We start from the raw sequence: 18926 nt of genomic DNA, 5'->3' as shown, positions 1-18926 counted from the left end.
CTTCAATCCGTCTATTTCATAAAAAATGTGTTTTGTGTCAAAAATTGTTATGAAATGGTATATTTTAATTACTGAGTACCCGTTAACTGTCGAGACTCTTTTATAAATTGGCAATTCTATTCCATTTTTGTAAATACCTTTTTTTATGTAGCAAGCTGTGGCTCCTGTATCTATTAAAATATTAAATTTTTTGTTTATTTTTTTATCAAATCGAAAAATGTGTGGAAGGCCTACTGTTCTCTTAAAAAATGGTCTTCTTCAATATTGTTTATGCGCATTTGTTTGTTTTTCGGTTGAGCTGATGACTCAATTTGCGTGCGTTTGGCTGCCTGCTCTGGTTGTTGAAAAGGTTTCCTTTCCTGATTAAAGGAATTATTTTGGAAACTATTTTTGTTTTGGTATTGCCCACCATTAGGTGCTGCTTGATTATACTGGTTTTTATTTAGGGTTTGGATGCTGGTGTCCAGTTCCATTGGTTCGCTCTTGTTTTGAAAAGTATTATTCCCTTGTGTCCAAACATTATTATTTGGATAATTATTGGAATAAAACCGAGCATTATTGTTTTGATAGTTATTTGCGTATTGATTGCTATTATTTTGGAAAGTATTAGTTTTGTTTTGAGAAGCATTGTTATGAAAATGGTTGGGGTTGTGGTAATTGGAATTTTGTCTATTAAAATTCTGGTGGCTATCATTGTTTTTATTCAGGCGCAATTGATTGCCTTGATTATAACCATCAAATTTATAATTGGAATCATTGGGAGTTCGTAAGTTGTCGTTAAAATGACGCTGATGAGGTGCGCTGAAACGATAAGCCAACTGTGCCCTCATCTGGTTACTTTCCATTTCTTGCACTCTGGCTAAAGCGTTTGGCAAGTCTGGAGGACTGAGGGAAAAGAGCATACCGGAAATTGGGCCGTTCAGGCCAGTTATAAATACTCTTAAGGCATTTTGTCTGTGTCTGAGATTTGTTTCTGTAGTTATGGGATTATCTTTCCTATAAGTCATTATGGTTTTATTTATTAATAAGGTTAACTTTTTATTAACCAAATTATAAAAGCCCATAACTGAGAATTTGTTTTGTGTCAGGACACTTAATTCTTGTTCGATAATGTGAATTGGCCTCTTATCGCTGAAAACGAAATCTAGCCTGGCCAAAATTGCGTCAAAGTTTAGAACAGTTCCATGATTTGTTAAAGCATCATTTGCTTTGCCTGTTATTTTGTTTCTTAAAATAGTTAAGGCTACAAAGTAGCGTCGGCTTTTGCGGACATAAAGTCCCATCACTGTTTCGGCGGCTTCCCGCCAGGCTCATAATTTTCTAAATTTCCAGAGAATGTGGGCATGGATTTGACGACTTCTAATGTTTCGTCGCATGGAATGTTGTCGTCGATCGGTTCTATTTCGTATTCTGTCACTAAGTTGGATCTTGAGTCTAGAAGGGCTCGTAAGTTTTTAATTGCGTCTTGTAACGGTGATACGTTACTGGCAATTAGTCGGACAATTAAGTCTGTTGTTAGCGTTTGTTCGGGGGCTTGTTTGTTGATGTTAGCACTGTGGCTAGTAGACGGACCGTTTGTATCTGTCAAGTTTAGTAAAGCATTTATTAGTTCGTCCAGGATTATTTACTTGCGTTTTTGCGGAACGACCTTTCTTATTTTTGTAGATTGGTTTCACAGTTTTTTTTTTATTTTTTTAAGTTTTTATTCATCTAGGATTTTAAAAAAATTTGACATAATATTTATTTACTAATACGAATATATGTATCCGCATATAGGTTTTGAAAAAAGAAAAACAAAATTGTTCATTATCTAAATATATAATATATATAAATTATATTGGTAAATCTATCCTCACGGTGTACTTTAAAATCCTGAAGAAGAGTCGATAGTTTTATCCTATGAGGTTCCTCAAATGGTCCGTTTAGTCTTCCTTCCTTCCTTGTCTTGTAGGACTTCCTTTTTTTTTTTTTACTTAAATTTTTGTGCGTTTGCGTTCGTTTAAGTTGGTTTTTTTTTTACTGTTATTACTGTCAATACATTTTTTTTATATCAGGATTTTTTTACTGATGTCAAAATGATTTTGCGAAATGTTTTATTGATATTATTTTGTATTTTTTAATAAAGTGAATAAAACTTTATTATTAAAATGTTTGTATCGAATTGATTTTGTTTTTTGTAATCGTTTTATTTTCCGGTGTATTTTGTTGAATTTTTATTCCTTTTCTTATCTGATTTTCTCTGAGTCACTGAGTCTTACTTTTTTATTTGATTCTTGAAACTTGTATTTTTCAATTAATGGATTGCCTTATTTTTGCACTTTCTTATATATATTTTTTTCTTTCACTGGTGCGATTTTTAAATTTTGTACATAGAAGCCTTTTGTAAATTCAGGCCTATGATTTAATTTTTTAGGGCACTCGCGAATATCTTTTTTAATATCGATATTTTTTTAAAGACGCGTGCCCCACGTTGGGCGCCAATTTGCAATTTTGCAATTGTCGTACAGATAAACTTAAGGCTAATTTACGACTGACCAAGCTTGAGTTAATTGTCTTCATTGTCGTCTCGGGATTGAAGCTTTCCAAGCTTCCCTAAGAACTTTCCGAAGTTAATTCCGAAGATAATTCCGAAGTTAGAACGCGAATGATTTTGCTGCGATCAGCATGGAAAATTTGGCTAGCAATTGGAATGCCAAAAAGGGGAATCGCGGTGGCATGATTCCAGCGGATGTTTAGTCTAATATTGTTTTGCTGGTGCCGACCGAATAGGGGGAGTTTGTTTATGTTTATGTTTGACTCAAGCTTGGCTTGCCGTTTGTGTTGTAGGTGCGAGTGTGGGGATAAATGTGTAAGAGCTCGTGGGAACTCACTGCTCGTGGGAAGTGCAGAAATAATTGTTTATAATATTAATATAGATTAAACTTCTAGTTAATTTGCACCATAAACTGGTCTATCAATGATGATCATCCGGTTTTATCTGCATGCAGAATAAACATTCTTATTACGTTGAATTCAATTAATTCGTCTTTATATTTTTGGTGTGGATTGAAAAATCTCAATCTCAATGACCAAACAGAGTGGTAGGCAAACTCTCATTTTCCATAGCTCGCCTGCATAGGGTGGAAAATAGGCCGCAGCGCTGGCTTCACACTGACAGTGTGTCTGTCAGAAATTTTTTTAAAAGCATTCTCATTTGCTCTTATTTTGCCTCACCTGAAAGCTCCTTGTTGTAACAAGTTTTCTCAATAGAAAAAATATATACGAAAGCGTAGTTTTTCTTTTTAAGAAAAAAAAGAAAAGAAAAAAAAACAAAGTATGCTTCGACTTGAAAATTTAGGTAAGTGATGGAAAAGCAACAAAAAAAAAAAGAACGCAGAGCATTCACTGAGCGAAAAAAAGTAGTTTTTTTTGTTTCGTTTTTCGTTAAGTCAAAAGTTTGAATGGGTACTAAAAATGAGATACATTATATATTAAAAAATGTTTTTCTAGCAACAAAAGAAAAACTTTTTAAAGTTTTTTAACTTTTTAAAAAAGTAGTTTTTTTTGTTTCGTTTTTCGTTAAGTCAAAAGTTTGAATGGGTACTAAAAATGAGATACATTATATATTAAAAAATGTTTTTCTAGCAACAAAAGAAAAACTTTTTAAAGTTTCTTTTTAAGGTTTTTCTTTTTGTTGCTAGAAAAACATTTTTTAATATATAATGTATCTCATTTTTAGTACCCATTCAAACTTTTGACTTAATAAAAAACGAAACAAAAAAAACTAACCTTTAAACTTTTAAAAGTTTTTCTTTTTGTTGCTAGAAAAACATTTTTTAATATATAATGTATCTCATTTTTAGTACCCATTCAAACTTTTGACTTAACGAAAAACGAAACAAAAAAAACTACTTTTTTTCGCTCAGTGAATGCTCTGCGTTCTTTTTATACCCTTGCAGAGGGTATTATAATTTTGGTCAAAAGTGTGCAACGCAGTGAAGGAGACATCTCCGACTCAATAAAGTATATATATTCTTGATCAGGATCACCTCCTGAGTTGATATGAGCATGTCCGTCTGTCCGTCTGTCTGTCTGTTTCTACGCGAACTAGTCTCTCAGTTTTAAAGCTATCGTCTTGAAACTTTGCACACACCCTTCTTTCCTTTGCACGCAGTATATAAGTCGGAACGGCCGGGATCGGCCGACTATATCCTATAGCTGCCATATAACTGAACGATCGGAAATGGTATTTGGTAGAAATATCAACTTTCGTATTTTCGAAGATAGAAGTTTGGGACTTTTTTTAGATTTTGTATTGTAATAAATTGGATTATATATTCCTATTTCCATAAGGATCGGCCAACTATATCCGATGTTTGCGATATATATCCGGTTTTAGCTGCAAGGGTGTATAAACTTCGGCTCCGCCCGAAGTTAGCTTTCCTTTCATGTTTTTTTGTTGCTTTTCCATCACTTACCTAAATTTTCAAGTCGAAGCATACTTTGTTTTTTTCGGTTAATTTCTGATATAAAACAAGATGACAAAGACGGCTAAAAGTTATTTACAAGAGCTCTAGTATATAACCAAACTCTTACGATTTTACCTCTTCAGAAGCAAGATTGGAAGTCTACCGAAGTGAGGCCTCCTCCTCCCCTCCCTTACAATTGTGTACCTAGTTGGAAAAATTTCGGAGCAAAAGATCTAACCCATTTTTTGAAACACCAAAAGATCTAACAAATTTTCTGAGTTTGCTATGTAGCGCGCTTTTATTCTGATATGTAAGTGCTAAAGAAGTTTTGGAAGTGCTATGGAAGTTTTATTCCCACTGGCTTGTCAATTTTTTTCTTTACGGTGCAAGGCTGATATTTTTGGACAAAAATGTTCTATGGACAAAAAATGGGTGAACTAATCGTTATAAACATCAGAGCGGGCACTAGAGTCTTGAAAGAAGACGTGCGCATTATATATTTGTATTTGTATTTACTTATGTTCTCTACCTTTATATGGGCTATTGTTTTGGCTTTGATGTAAGTCGAGATATTATTTTCTGCAAGCTGAGAAACCAATTTATGTTTCGATAGAGGAATCACCTGTAGGCATTTTGGTTTCGCAGGTTTGAAAAATGAAACATCAGAACCGATGGTCCGGACGATGGTTTACTCCCTAAACGGGAGTTTCGTTCAATTGAAATCACCTGAAGTGAAGCCACGAAGAACTTATCGGACAATTGCTCATTTATGTATACTATGAACTTCGGATGGTCAATTATTCTCAGTTCTCAGGCTAAAGCGGATCACTAATAGCGGATTTCTTAAGCCTTGGCGACTCATTTAGCAGCTGAAGGTCAAGCGCACACAGTTGCTGTTCACTGCGCCGAGTAGTCTGAGCTTGCACTGAAAACCCATCAGTGGATAACCCGGATTGCCTATACACAAACACTTGATTTTTGGAATCGACAGGCATTTTGGAATGCCTCGACAAGGCAATAAAACTCCATCTGGACCAGGATGAAACCTATGTCGTAAGTGTCCGGCATCGCTGCTCGAGGAAGGCTGGAATGAACTCCCATGATGGGATGGAATCCAAAAACTTAGGTCAGCCTGGACTTATTCCACTTGCACTGTGTGGCACCGTCAACCTTCTGCAATAGCAATCTGCTTAGTTGTACCCTTGATAGCTTGGGTTCACATATGCGTGTCAAACATGTCGGAAAGTTCGCGAAGCCTAGTCGATGAGCATTCTACGGCCTTTTTCTGCATTATATCTTTTATGTGAGCTTAAAATATAAGTCGGTGATTACTAAACCTTGTGTTAAGCAGCTCTAAGACAGCCCTCATTTGTTTCTGTCAGTTCCAACGAACGCACAATTTTCAAGACCGACTCAAGAAAAGAGGACCGCAGCCGGTGAAGTTTCCCCACTTGACCTATGAATGGGTTTGTGTCAACCATGGTGGAGAACCTCCCAAAACACTAAAAAACTTTTAGTGAGCTCTTTGAGTGAGGAGCTGCAGTGGCGCCAAAGTCCTGCCAAATGACGCATCAAAATTTGGATCGGAACTAATGTTATCCAGCGTTGAACTCGCAAGCAACAAGCTGGAGCCCCGAAAAAAATCTCCAGAATAAAAGGTGGCGCCTTCGCCAAATGTGGTTTCCGCGCAGATCGCTCCTGAATTCCATATCGTCCAACTCAGACAGCTCTTTTTTCGTGCTCTTGAAATTCGCGACGATGCCTTACAATTCGCTAAGCTGCACGTTCAGCACTGCTTCGGAAAATGTCTCTCATGCTTTCAATAAAGAAATTCTTGGATATCCTTAAAGAGGACAACGCCTCAGAAAGATCTTCCTTCCACGAGATGCAGACTCGAAAAAAGGATTCATTTTTCGCATCAAAAAACTTATTTTAGTTTGTTTATTTATTGATAGTTTACGGTCCACTATGAAACTGGTATATAACGAGTTATGCATGAAACAGTGGATGTAAAATATTATTGATAGTTTACGGCCCATTATGAAACTGGTATATAACGAGTTATGTATGAAACAGTGGATGTCAAATATGCAAATGTAAAAAAATAATTCAGTTTTTTTCGGTTAATTTCTGATATAAAACAAGATGACAAAGACGGCTAAAAGTTATTTACAAGAGCTCTAGTATATAACCAAACTCTTACGATTTTACCTCTTCAGAAGCAAGATTGGAAGTCTACCGAAGTGAGGCCTCCTCCTCCCCTCCCTTACAAATGGTTGGAAAAATTTCGGAGCAAAAGATCTAACCCATTTTTTGAAACACCAAAAGATCTAACAAATTTTCTGAGTTTGCTATGTAGCGTGCTTGTATTCTGATAGGTAAGTGCTAAAGAAGTTTTGGAAGTGCTATGGAAGTTTTATTCCCATAGCACAAAATTGTATCCTTTTTGTTGAAATAAATTAAAGATCTATTTTTTTTTTCAAAAGCTACAACATTTAACTATTAAAAAACGTCCAAAATTTTAAAATCGGTTTAAAATTACGCGCTTAGGAATTTTTATGAGCAAAAAAGTCCCGAAAAATCGTTTTTTCTAAATAAATCAAGATTTTGAGGGTGTTAGAAAAATTTCAAACACGGTTTTATACTATACTCGACCTAATGAACAATTCTTACTAGGTCTTTTCAAAAGTTCCTTCAATTTTTCTTTTTTTGTCGCACTGTGTAACTAAAATTTGATTGTATGCGTAACAGAAAAAAACATTGGGAGCAGAGCATTTACTGAGAGAAAAAAAAGAAATTTTTTTTTTAATTTTTTGTTAAGATAAAAGTTTAAATTTATTATTATTATTAACAATGAACTGTTATTTCTATATTATTATAACTAAGAGTAAGGATAAATTAAGTTAAAAGATATTCCATAATTTTGGATTTAATTACATCTAGGGATAGTTCAGGGGACATTAAATGGGATAACGAGTTATAATTTTTACAAATAACGCGGAATGGATCGTGTTCCGCAAAATTAGATCTAGAAATTGGTAACCAAAGGGGTCGGAATCATCTAGTTACTCTATTAGGCACAGAAAACATTATTTTTTCAAGAAGTACTTGTGAGTCAACCTGTCCAAGAATAAGCACATGAAGCAGCATAACCCCAGCACAAGTACGGCGCTCTTTTAAAGGAGGTAGGTTTAGTAATTTTAACCGGCAATTATACGACGGGAGGGAAGTGGCAATATCCCAGTTTAAGCCTTTTAACGCAAATAGCAGAAACTGCTTTTGGACTGATTCAATCCTCCTTTGGTGAACAAAGTATTGCGGACTCCAAACGCTAGAACAGTATTCTAAGATAGGACGAACCAACGATACGTATAGAGTTTTAGTTGTGAAAGGATCATCAAATTCTTTAGACCAACGTTTGATAAAAGCTAGCACGCCTCTGGCTTTATTCACTGTTAGTGATATGTGGTCGTTGAAGGACAACTTATTGTCAAAAATTACTCCAAGATCGTTAATTAGGAAAACACGATCTAAGACGTTATTCCCAAGAGAGTACGAAGCGATGTGAGGCACACTGCGATTGAACGTCATAACCTTACACTTAGAGCAGTTAAGCAAAAGGAGATTGTTTGAGCACCACAAGAAGACTTCGTTAAGGTCTAGTTGCAAGTGTCTATGAAGGAAATGGTCTGAGAAAGAAAGACATAACTTGACATCATCAGCATACATAAATGTAGTAGCATAGTTTACAACACTAGGTAAATCGTTGACAAAAAGAACAAACAGAAGAGGTCCTAAGTGACTACCTTGTGGGACACCAGATGAAACATTTATAATCTGTGATGAACTGTTTTTAAACAAAACACGCTGCGTGGGGTTCGATAGATAAGAGGTCAACCATTGTACTATATGAGGAGAAAACCCCAAAAGACATAGCTTATGAAGGAGGAGATGGTGGTTAACAGAGTCAAACGCTTTACTAAAGTCAGTGTACACCACATCAGTTTGTATGCGGCTCAGAAAACCTCTGTGGATAAACGAAGTGAATTCAAGAAGGTTAGTTGTGGTAGAGCGATGCTTGACAAAACCATGCTGTGAAGTGGAAATAATACTTTTACAAAAATGTTGCAGTTGGAAAGTAACCAGTTTCTCAAGCAGTTTGGGAATCGCAGATAGCTTAGCAATCCCCCGGTAGTTCTCAATAAGTGCTTTAGAGCCTTTCTTATGAAGCGGAATAATAAAAGATTCATTCCATCTCTTGGGGAGACATGCCAGCTCCAAGGATAAGTTGAATAAGATAGTGAGAGGATAGCAAAGGATATCAGAACAGTACCTTAGAACACAGCTAGGAACATTGTCAGGACCAGCAGAGAATGATATATCTATTGTTGAAAGAGCTTCGAACAGATCCTGAATTCGAAATTTTGTAAAGTAAATGTTGTTTATATGTGGTAATTTATAAGGATAAGTAGAATTGTGGTTATATGAATCGGACGAATAGGTGGTTTGAAAAAATGACGCAAAGAGATTAGCAATACCTTGCTCAGAAGAATGTGAAATATTTTTATATGATAGGGAAGGAGGAAAAAGATTTGATTTACGTTTCATATTGACAAAAGAGTAGAAGGAGCTTGGATCATTTCGAAAGTTTACCTTACAATTCATGATATACTGCTTATAGAGTAGATCGTTGAGAATAATAAACTGGTTGCGAACATAAAGAAAGTTTGACTGGTGGCACATCGATCCTGACTTAAGAAACTTTTTGTAAGCTCTGGATTTCCTGTTCTTAAGACGAGAAAGGTGTTTATTATACCAAGGTGGTTTTGTAGACAATGATACAGGGACTTCCGGAACAAATTTGTTCAAGGCATTATGAATTATTTCGTAAAACGAATCCGTAGCTGCTTCCATTGTGTTTATAGATGAAAGAAAATTCCAATCGATTTCAGCTAAATGATTCCGAAGGGCAATAAAATCAGTCTTTCTGAAGCATTTGAAACGAGGTTTAGCATTAAAGCAAGCATCATTGTGAGGCACATCAATTAACACCGATGCTAATAGTGTAGGGTGGTGAATGTCTTCAGGAAGCGATAGCGGCGGGGACCGAATGACTGTCACAGAGGATGACACATTAGAAAAAATAAGGTCGAGAAATCTGCCATGAGTGTTATGAATTGGATTAATTTGGAGCAGGGCAAGATCGGTTAAGCCATCGATAAAGTCGTTATGACAACTGGAAAGCAAGGAATTGTCTACCTCAGACGGGATCCAGGAAATGATGGGAAGGTTGAAATCTCCCATGATTAGGATTAAATCACGGTCCTTGGCCAACGAAGAGACAGACCTAATGGCATCAAGATGGTGAAAGTACACAATATCTTCAGCCATGGGAGGAATGTAGGAACAGGTCAGAAAAATATGAGACGAGCCAGTTAAAATTTTCACCGCAATGAACTCAATTCCGAACTCGTTCGTGAAAGGAATAATTTCAGAAGGGTACTTATTAGTAACAGCAATGAGGACACCACCTGCAAAAGTTGGACGATCCAATCGAAACACTATGAATTTGGAAACAAGAATTTCATAATCAGAGACAGAGGAGTTAAGCCAAGTTTCAGTAAGCACGATAGCATCAAAATCAAAAGAAGCACTCTTTGTAAAAAACTGGCTCAGCTTACCCAGAATACTTCTAACGTTTTGATAGCAGCAGGAAAATACTATGTTATTCAGTTTTTTGAAGCAGTTTCTGCAGGGATAGGATTCTGAGCGTCTTTTGCTAGGAATTCATGAACGATACTGTGCTCAGGCCAGGCTACAGGATCAAGTGCTTTTTCAAGGTAGGAATCAGGTAGAACTATTTTAAAAGAAGATATAGAACGCTTATGCTTAAAGTTAAACTTAAAAATAGCTATTTCATTTGGAGCTACCTTAAGATGGTTTAACAGGTGACTCTTGATATCATCAACAGTAGCATCCGGCATAAGCCGAGAGACAAAAATGGCCTTACGAGGAGCAACCGCCCTCAGCGTAAGTCCAGAAGATCTAACTTCAGGCGCCACACCAACCAGAGGCCTTGGAGACATCACAGCTAGAGCAGAGGGTAGGTTGTCCAACGATGGGGGTTGTCCAACGATGTCCAACGATGGAGGCTCCAAGATGAGAGGTGGCTCGAGATTTGTACTTGGTACGCTGATCGCTTCTTGCAAGGGATGAATATTAGAGTGCCCTGAAGGAAGGCTCATCAAGTCCCTTGGTACTGGAACAGCATAAGTAGGTAGACTAGTAGGCGACGGTAAAATGTTTGGTGTTGAAAATTCATCGACTTGTACAGCATGGGATGTAGGGGTATTCAATAATTTAGCAGTCAGCAGGTTGTTGTTCGGAATTTTTCGTCTGGGGGATTCACTTAACAACTTTAGCCCAAGGAATTGAGTTTCAAGAGCGAGGAATTGCTCATTAAGGGCCGAGAATTGCTTGCGGACATCTAGGAAACCATTTCTCGTCTGTTTCATAAAAGTCCGCATCTCTGACTCAATTTCTCTACAAGCGATGCAAGACCATGTCAGGCCAATTTTCTTGTTGATAAGGTCACTTATCCGTCCATTATGTCCTCCTCCAGCACATTTAATATGTGAGCAGTTATTGCAGAGCCAACAAGACAGGTATGAGTCACCCGTGATGGTTCCACCAAATTCACATTTTTTTGCTGTGCAAGTAAGACTCATTTTTGGCTTCTTTTTGACGGAATGCAGACCACTGTAATAGCGTGTAACGAATTTAGGCTCTCTGATGCACTCTGTAGCCGAGAGTGGACGATCAGATCGGATGTAAGAGATGACGTTACAAAAGAGATGTGCAACGAAGGTTCGGCGTCGTGAAGAACAACAAACTCCACAGTAACTATGATTGTAACGGGTTACGTCCGGAGAGTACAGCTCGGAGAGACTTATGTTGGAGAATATAGTTAAAGCGCAACAGAGATAACTTTAACCGATTAAATGTATAAATTGGAAATAAATAGTTCAATGAACTTAATAAGTCGAATTTATTTTTAGGGATTAATTTTTATATTTCAACTTGTCGCAGAAGGAGAAAGCTTGAGTTCAAGATCGAAAGAATTGCAAACTGGCAAGAGCGATCGAAGAAACACGTCCGGGTACGGCAAGTGAATATACAGAACTATGGGCACTAAAATAGTGCATTTTATTTTAAAGAAAGCTTTTCTAGCAACTGTTCTTAAACAAATAAAAATCAACGCTTCTCTATGATTCTTAAACATTCTTATACCCCTTAGAGGGTATTATAATTTTGGTCAAAAGTGTGCAACGCAGTGAAGGAGACATCTCCGACACGGGGTCGTACGATTAAATCCTATAGCTGTCGTATAACTAATTGATCGGAAATGCTATAACTTTGGTTTTTTTAGAGATGGGGAGTTCGGATTTGGAATGAATGATGTTTAAGGCGAAAATTAAACGCATAAAATTTCATAAGGATCGGCCGACTATATCCTATATCTGTCATATAACTGATCGATTGGAAATGACACAATTTTCGTGTTTTTGAAGATAGAAAGATTCTATTTTTAGTTGATCTAAGCTACCAAATTTAATAACGATCGGCCGACTATACCTTATAGCGGCCATATAACTGAACAACTGAAAATGTTCTTTGGTAAAAAAAAAAATTTTTATAAATAGAAGCTTGGGACTTTTTTTATCCATATATCTAATCTTGATAATACCATTCTTTCCATAGCTATGTCCCTTCGACCCAGAGGATCCATATCACCCCATGCTTGAATTTTCAACTGAAACCATTTCTGATATCGATCAAAAGTTTCCATGCGTGGTAAATGAGATTCGCGTTTTTCGTAAGGCTGAATTTCACAAACCTTATAGCCTAATCGATACATTTTATTGGTCCAATATTCTGGCTTGCACCGATGTATAAAAAAAAAAAAAAAAATCAGACTTTAACTTAAATATAAAAAAAATTCAGTTGTATAGATTTTTTAAGATATCTGCTAGCTTGGTCAAATTTCACCGTGCTATTAACGCTGAATGTTATAGGGATCATATACGCCGCTGCCAGATTCAATTTACTCAGGATCCGAAGCAGTTTTATAATTTTGTAAGCACTTAGCGAAAAAATGTATCTTTTCTTCCTCTGCTTACATTTGCAAAATCATCTGGGACCTCTCATCAGCCCATTGCCGAGCTATTTGAAATTTTATTTTAAAAAAACTTACTCTCCGTCTAAATTGAAAGATCAGCCTCACGCATATAAAATTCAATCAGCAAAACTTATATTCCGTACGTCTTTCTCCGAGAATATCTTATTATAAGATCTCACAAGGGTTAAGCCCGTTTATTCACCAGACCCCAATGGAGTACCAGATAGTTTTCTAAAATGTGCCAGGGCTCGTAGAAGGATCTTTGGAAATAGCATATCAGGAAGCTTGCAATATTAGCCCGGCACACCATTATGTCTTCCGAAAAAACCTCAGTTTGGCTTAATTGACTCTTGGACAGAATGAAAACGATTTGCCAACATTTACCCACATGCTACTGGAATCATACCTCTACAACAGGGTTTTCTCAGAGAGATGCAATGCAGCTACTTCGGGCGACTACATCATTGAAGCTGGAGTTCCACAAGGAAGCGCACTCGGCCCTTGTCTATATGTTTTGCATACTGCGGATATTTTACGAACGAAGAACTAACACGCCAACGTTATGTTACCCAAGCAAGAAACGAACTCGTTAATCATCTTAGAGTAATGGTGGCTGTCTGAATTAAGATAAAATGAGAGACGCAGGTTACTTAACATTGGTCTGAGTCCGTATCCGTAAGCGAAAATTAGAGCGCGAATTATAAAGAAATGGGGCTTCGGGCCACGAGCTTGGAAGTAACAAGTTGATTCAATTGCTCTGCCTGATTAAAGCTAACGCAGTAGGATTATCGCGAGGAACATACCCGAGCTTGGGGGTTGGTCCAAAGTACAGACGGCAACGAATAGATTAAAGATTTATGCGGTGATGAAAGCGCTTTCAGCATGCCACCTGTAGGGTGGAGTGATGCAAAATTTAAGGGTCGGCAAATGCTTCCCAGACTCGTTAGGACATTTACAACAAAATAAAAATAACCCACTCACTGTCGCCTGCCTTTGTGTCACTTTTCCCTCATCGTGGCATCAACGCGATCGCGAATGACCTGCGGGAAGCAACAGCCTTCTAGCAAATTCAACACCTTTGTTCTCTTCTACGTACTTCGGGCGCCGCTAGCTTTATACCCACGTGTTTGGGCTCGCCTTTGCCAGGTCTATGACCTGAGCTCCGCCGTAAAAAGATGAGGTTTGGCGCGATCCTCGATGAGAATACGGTTAATTTCGGTCCTCTATCCGCCTACTCCGTTCCTCCTTGTTTTTCCTGGGCTGTCCCAAATGGTATGCGTCCCCCGCGATGCCTGCACCGGAAACCTTCCACCTTTCGTCTTCTTGCCTTCTTCTTCTGGTGCCCACGGCTACAGTTGATCAAAGTTTCACCGCCCGTGATTCACACCAATATAACCGCTAAGGCTCCGTTATTCAATAATTCTAGGCAAAACTCTATTAAAGCTTCTAGCTGACCTCACTGACCGACACTCACCTCAGTGCTTCACGTCCACGCTTTGCTGTGAACGCCGGCTTGCCCGGACAAAATCCACTTCTCCCGCTGCGAGCTGCATATCCTCACAGATTTAGAGACTCGTGCTCCGCAATCGTCCCTGGGGCAGTTCCCCTAACCGTTATCTGACCTTTGTACCACGTTTTTCTTCCTTTCTTTGTGTCGAATACTTTTTTTCTCCTCCTTCTCTTTAAATTCACTTGCTTTGCTGTCGGCGGCTGAAAGTGAAAAGAACGCACGCTTCCTATGACCCTCCGGCATTTTCCCACACTCGTTTGATCCTACCCAATCCTCCCTGATGCTGGGGTGCCAACTCCTAAGGCTTTATTCCCAAAAAATGCAAAAATTTCCGTTTGTTGTGTAAAAATGTTGTACTTTTTGTTGAAAAAAATTGAAGATCTGTTTTTAGATCCAAAGCTACAACATTAAACTATTGAAAAACGCCAGAAGTTTTAAAATCGGCTAAAAATTATGCGTTTAGAAATTTTTAAGAACAAGAAAAACCCGAATAAAGTTCTTTTTTTTTAAATAAATAAATGTTTAATAGTTTTTTAAGTAGTTAATAGTAGTTAATTTAGTAGTTAAGTTAGTAGTTAATTTAATAGTTTTTTTTTATAGTTTATAGTTTTTTTAAATGGAAATTTTGTTATATTCGACCTGATAAACAATACGTTTTATGCCACTTTATAACAATGGTGGGCGAAACGCACACATGAAACTCACTACTCTGCTGACAAAAGATTATATAACAAGGCTGCATCTGAGCTTAATGAACTGCTGTCGAACTTACGCAATGAATCTCTAGCTGCGTCTCTGAGAAACTTAGACCCTAATTCCTGCAACAACCTATGGAGGGCGACCAAATACCTAAAAAGAAACGTTAACATTCGTAATAGCAATGGAACTTGGTGCAGGTCTGACAACGAACACGCGGAAGCATTTTCACAACATCTGCATTCCGTGTTTCAGCCAAACGACATCAATAATCCAATGACAAAGAATAAAGTAGAATACTTTCTTGAGTCACCCTGTCAAATGAGCTTGCCTATTATAAACATCAAGTATGAAGAAATTGTGACAGAAATCAAATGCTTGAACAACAAAATGTACCAGGTCCTGACAAAATAGACGGCATTACCCTCAAAACTTTACCACCAAAATGCATTCGATTTCTCACTATCATATTTAACGCAATTCTCAGACTAGAACACTTCCCAAGTCAATGGAAATGCGCAGAGATCATTATGATCCTAAAGCCATTCAAAACAGAAACAGAATTGCTATCATACCGTCCCATTAGTCTGCTGACAATATTGTCGAAAGTATTTGAAACAAGAAAGCAAAGCTAACTTCGGGCGGAGCCGAAGTTGATATACCCTTGCAGCTAAAACCGGATATATATCGCAAACATCGGATATAGTTGGCCGATCCTTATGATTACATCATAATAAAACCAATTAATTACAATAAAAAATCTAAAAAAAAGTCCCAAGCTTCTATCTTCAAAAACACAAAAGTTTATATTTCTACCAAATACCATTTCCGATCGTTCAGTTATATGGCAGCTATAGGATATAGTCGGCCGATCCTAATGAAATTCGGTAGGATGGATCAACTGGCCAAAAATAGAATATGTATTAAGTTTCACACCAATATATAGTTTCACACCGTGGTTCACACCAATATAACCGCTAAGGCTCCGTTATTCAATAATTCTAGGCAAAACTCTATTAAAGCTTCTAGCTGACCTCACTGACCGACACTCACCTCAGTGCTTCACGTCCACGCTTTGCTGTGAACGCCGGCTTGCCCGGACAAAATCCACTTCTCCCGCTGCGAGCTGCATATCCTCACAGATTTAGAGACTCGTGCTCCGCAATCGTCCCTGGGGCAGTTCCCCTAACCGTTATCTGACCTTTGTACCACGTTTTTCTTCCTTTCTTTGTGTCGAATACTTTTTTTCTCCTCCTTCTCTTTAAATTCACTTGCTTTGCTGTCGGCGGCTGAAAGTGAAAAGAACGCACGCTTCCTATGACCCTCCGGCATTTTCCCACACTCGTTTGATCCTACCCAATCCTCCCTGATGCTGGGGTGCCAACTCCTAAGGCTTTATTCCCAAAAAATGCAAAAATTTCCGTTTGTTGTGTAAAAATGTTGTACTTTTTGTTGAACAAAATTGAAGATCTGTTTTTAGATCCAAAGCTACAACATTAAACTATTGAAAAACGCCAGAAGTTTTAAAATCGGCTAAAAATTATGCGTTTAGAAATTTTTAAGAACAAGAAAAACCCGAATAAAGTTCTTTTTTTTAAATAAATAAATGTTTAATAGTTTTTTAAGTAGTTAATAGTAGTTAATTTAGTAGTTAAGTTAGTAGTTAATTTAATAGTTTTTTTTTATAGTTTATAGTTTTTTTAAATGGAAATTTTGTTATATTCGACCTGATAAACAATACGTTTTATGCCACTTTATAACAATGGTGGGCGAAACGCACACATGAAACTCACTACTCTGCTGACAAAAGATTATATAACAAGGCTGCATCTGAGCTTAATGAACTGCTGTCGAACTTACGCAATGAATCTCTAGCTGCGTCTCTGAGAAACTTAGACCCTAATTCCTGCAACAACCTATGGAGGGCGACCAAATACCTAAAAAGAAACGTTAACATTCGTAATAGCAATGGAACTTGGTGCAGGTCTGACAACGAACACGCGGAAGCATTTTCACAACATCTGCATTCCGTGTTTCAGCCAAACGACATCAATAATCCAATGACAAAGAATAAAGTAGAATACTTTCTTGAGTCATCCTGTCAAATGAGCTTGCCTATTATAAACATCAAGTATGAAGAAATTGTGACAGAAATCAAATGCTTGAACAACAAAATGTACCAGGTCCTGACAAAATAGACGGCATTACCCTCAAAACTTTACCACCAAAATGCATTCGATTTCTCACTATCATATTTAACGCAATTCTCAGACTAGAACACTTCCCAAGTCAATGGAAATGCGCAGAGATCATTATGATCCTAAAGCCATTCAAAACAGAAACAGAATTGCTATCATACCGTCCCATTAGTCTGCTGACAATATTGTCGAAAGTATTTGAAACAAGAAAGCAAAGCTAACTTCGGGCGGAGCCGAAGTTGATATACCCTTGCAGCTAAAACCGGATATATATCGCAAACATCGGATATAGTTGGCCGATCCTTATGATTACATCATAATAAAACCAATTAATTACAATAAAAAATCTAAAAAAAAGTCCCAAGCTTCTATCTTCAAAAACACAAAAGTTTATATTTCTACCAAATACCATTTCCGATCGTTCAGTTATATGGCAGCTATAGGATATAGTCGGCCGATCCTAATGAAATTCGGTAGGATGGATCAACTGGCCAAAAATAGAATATGTATTAAGTTTCACACCAATATATAGTTTCACACCGTGGTTCACACCAATATAACCGCTAAGGCTCCGTTATTCAATAATTCTAGGCAAAACTCTATTAAAGCTTCTAGCTGACCTCACTGACCGACACTCACCTCAGTGCTTCACGTCCACGCTTTGCTGTGAACGCCGGCTTGCCCGGACAAAATCCACTTCTCCCGCTGCGAGCTGCATATCCTCACAGATTTAGAGACTCGTGCTCCGCAATCGTCCCTGGGGCAGTTCCCCTAACCGTTATCTGACCTTTGTACCACGTTTTTCTTCCTTTCTTTGTGTCAAATACTTTTTTTCTCCTCCTTCTCTTTAAATTCACTTGCTTTGCTGTCGGCGGCTGAAAGTGAAAAGAACGCACGCTTCCTATGACCCTCCGGCATTTTCCCACACTCGTTTGATCCTACCCAATCCTCCCTGATGCTGGGGTGCCAACTCCTAAGGCTTTATTCCCAAAAAATGCAAAAATTTCCGTTTGTTGTGTAAAAATGTTGTACTTTTTGTTGAAAAAAATTGAAGATCTGTTTTTAGATCCAAAGCTACAACATTAAACTATTGAAAAACGCCAGAAGTTTTAAAATCGGCTAAAAATTATGCGTTTAGAAATTTTTAAGAACAAGAAAAACCCGAATAAAGTTCTTTTTTTTAAATAAATAAATGTTTAATAGTTTTTTAAGTAGTTAATAGTAGTTAATTTAGTAGTTAAGTTAGTAGTTAATTTAATAGTTTTTTTTTATAGTTTATAGTTTTTTTAAATGGAAATTTTGTTATATTCGACCTGATAAACAATACGTTTTATGCCACTTTATAACAATGGTGGGCGAAACGCACACATGAAACTCACTACTCTGCTGACAAAAGATTATATAACAAGGCTGCATCTGAGCTTAATGAACTGCTGTCGAACTTACGCAATGAATCTCTAGCTGCGTCTCTGAGAAACTTAGACCCTAATTCCTGCAACAACCTATGGAGGGCGACCAAATACCTAAAAAGAAACGTTAACATTCGTAATAGCAATGGAACTTGGTGCAGGTCTGACAACGAACACGCGGAAGCATTTTCACAACATCTGCATTCCGTGTTTCAGCCAAACGACATCAATAATCCAATGACAAAGAATAAAGTAGAATACTTTCTTGAGTCACCCTGTCAAATGAGCTTGCCTATTATAAACATCAAGTATGAAGAAATTGTGACAGAAATCAAATGCTTGAACAACAAAATGTACCAGGTCCTGACAAAATAGACGGCATTACCCTCAAAACTTTACCACCAAAATGCATTCGATTTCTCACTATCATATTTAACGCAATTCTCAGACTAGAACACTTCCCAAGTCAATGGAAATGCGCAGAGA

At 37.4% G+C, this 18926-nt stretch overlaps 1 protein-coding gene across 5 annotated transcripts in view; it reads left to right on the top strand.

The window, feature by feature from the left end:
- LOC108124132 (43 kDa receptor-associated protein of the synapse) overlaps positions 1–18926 on the top strand; it is a 443392-nt gene that overhangs the window by 61264 nt on the left and 363202 nt on the right. The window contains exon 1 of one of the 5 annotated variants that reach the window (XM_043213551.2): positions 6691–6826. The exons of the other annotated variants lie outside the window; for them this stretch is intronic. The gene's annotated coding sequence lies outside the window, so the exon portion shown is untranslated. Of the gene's footprint in view, positions 1–6690; positions 6827–18926 lie in introns of those variants that run through there. 5 annotated transcript variants of the gene reach the window in all.

This window comes from Drosophila bipectinata, chromosome 4 (genome assembly GCF_030179905.1).
Source record: "Drosophila bipectinata strain 14024-0381.07 chromosome 4, DbipHiC1v2, whole genome shotgun sequence".
In the NCBI taxonomy this organism is placed as follows: Eukaryota; Metazoa; Arthropoda; class Insecta; order Diptera; family Drosophilidae; genus Drosophila; species Drosophila bipectinata.
Note: the sequence above shows the minus strand (reverse complement) of the source record. Positions and strands in the feature narration are given on the sequence as shown.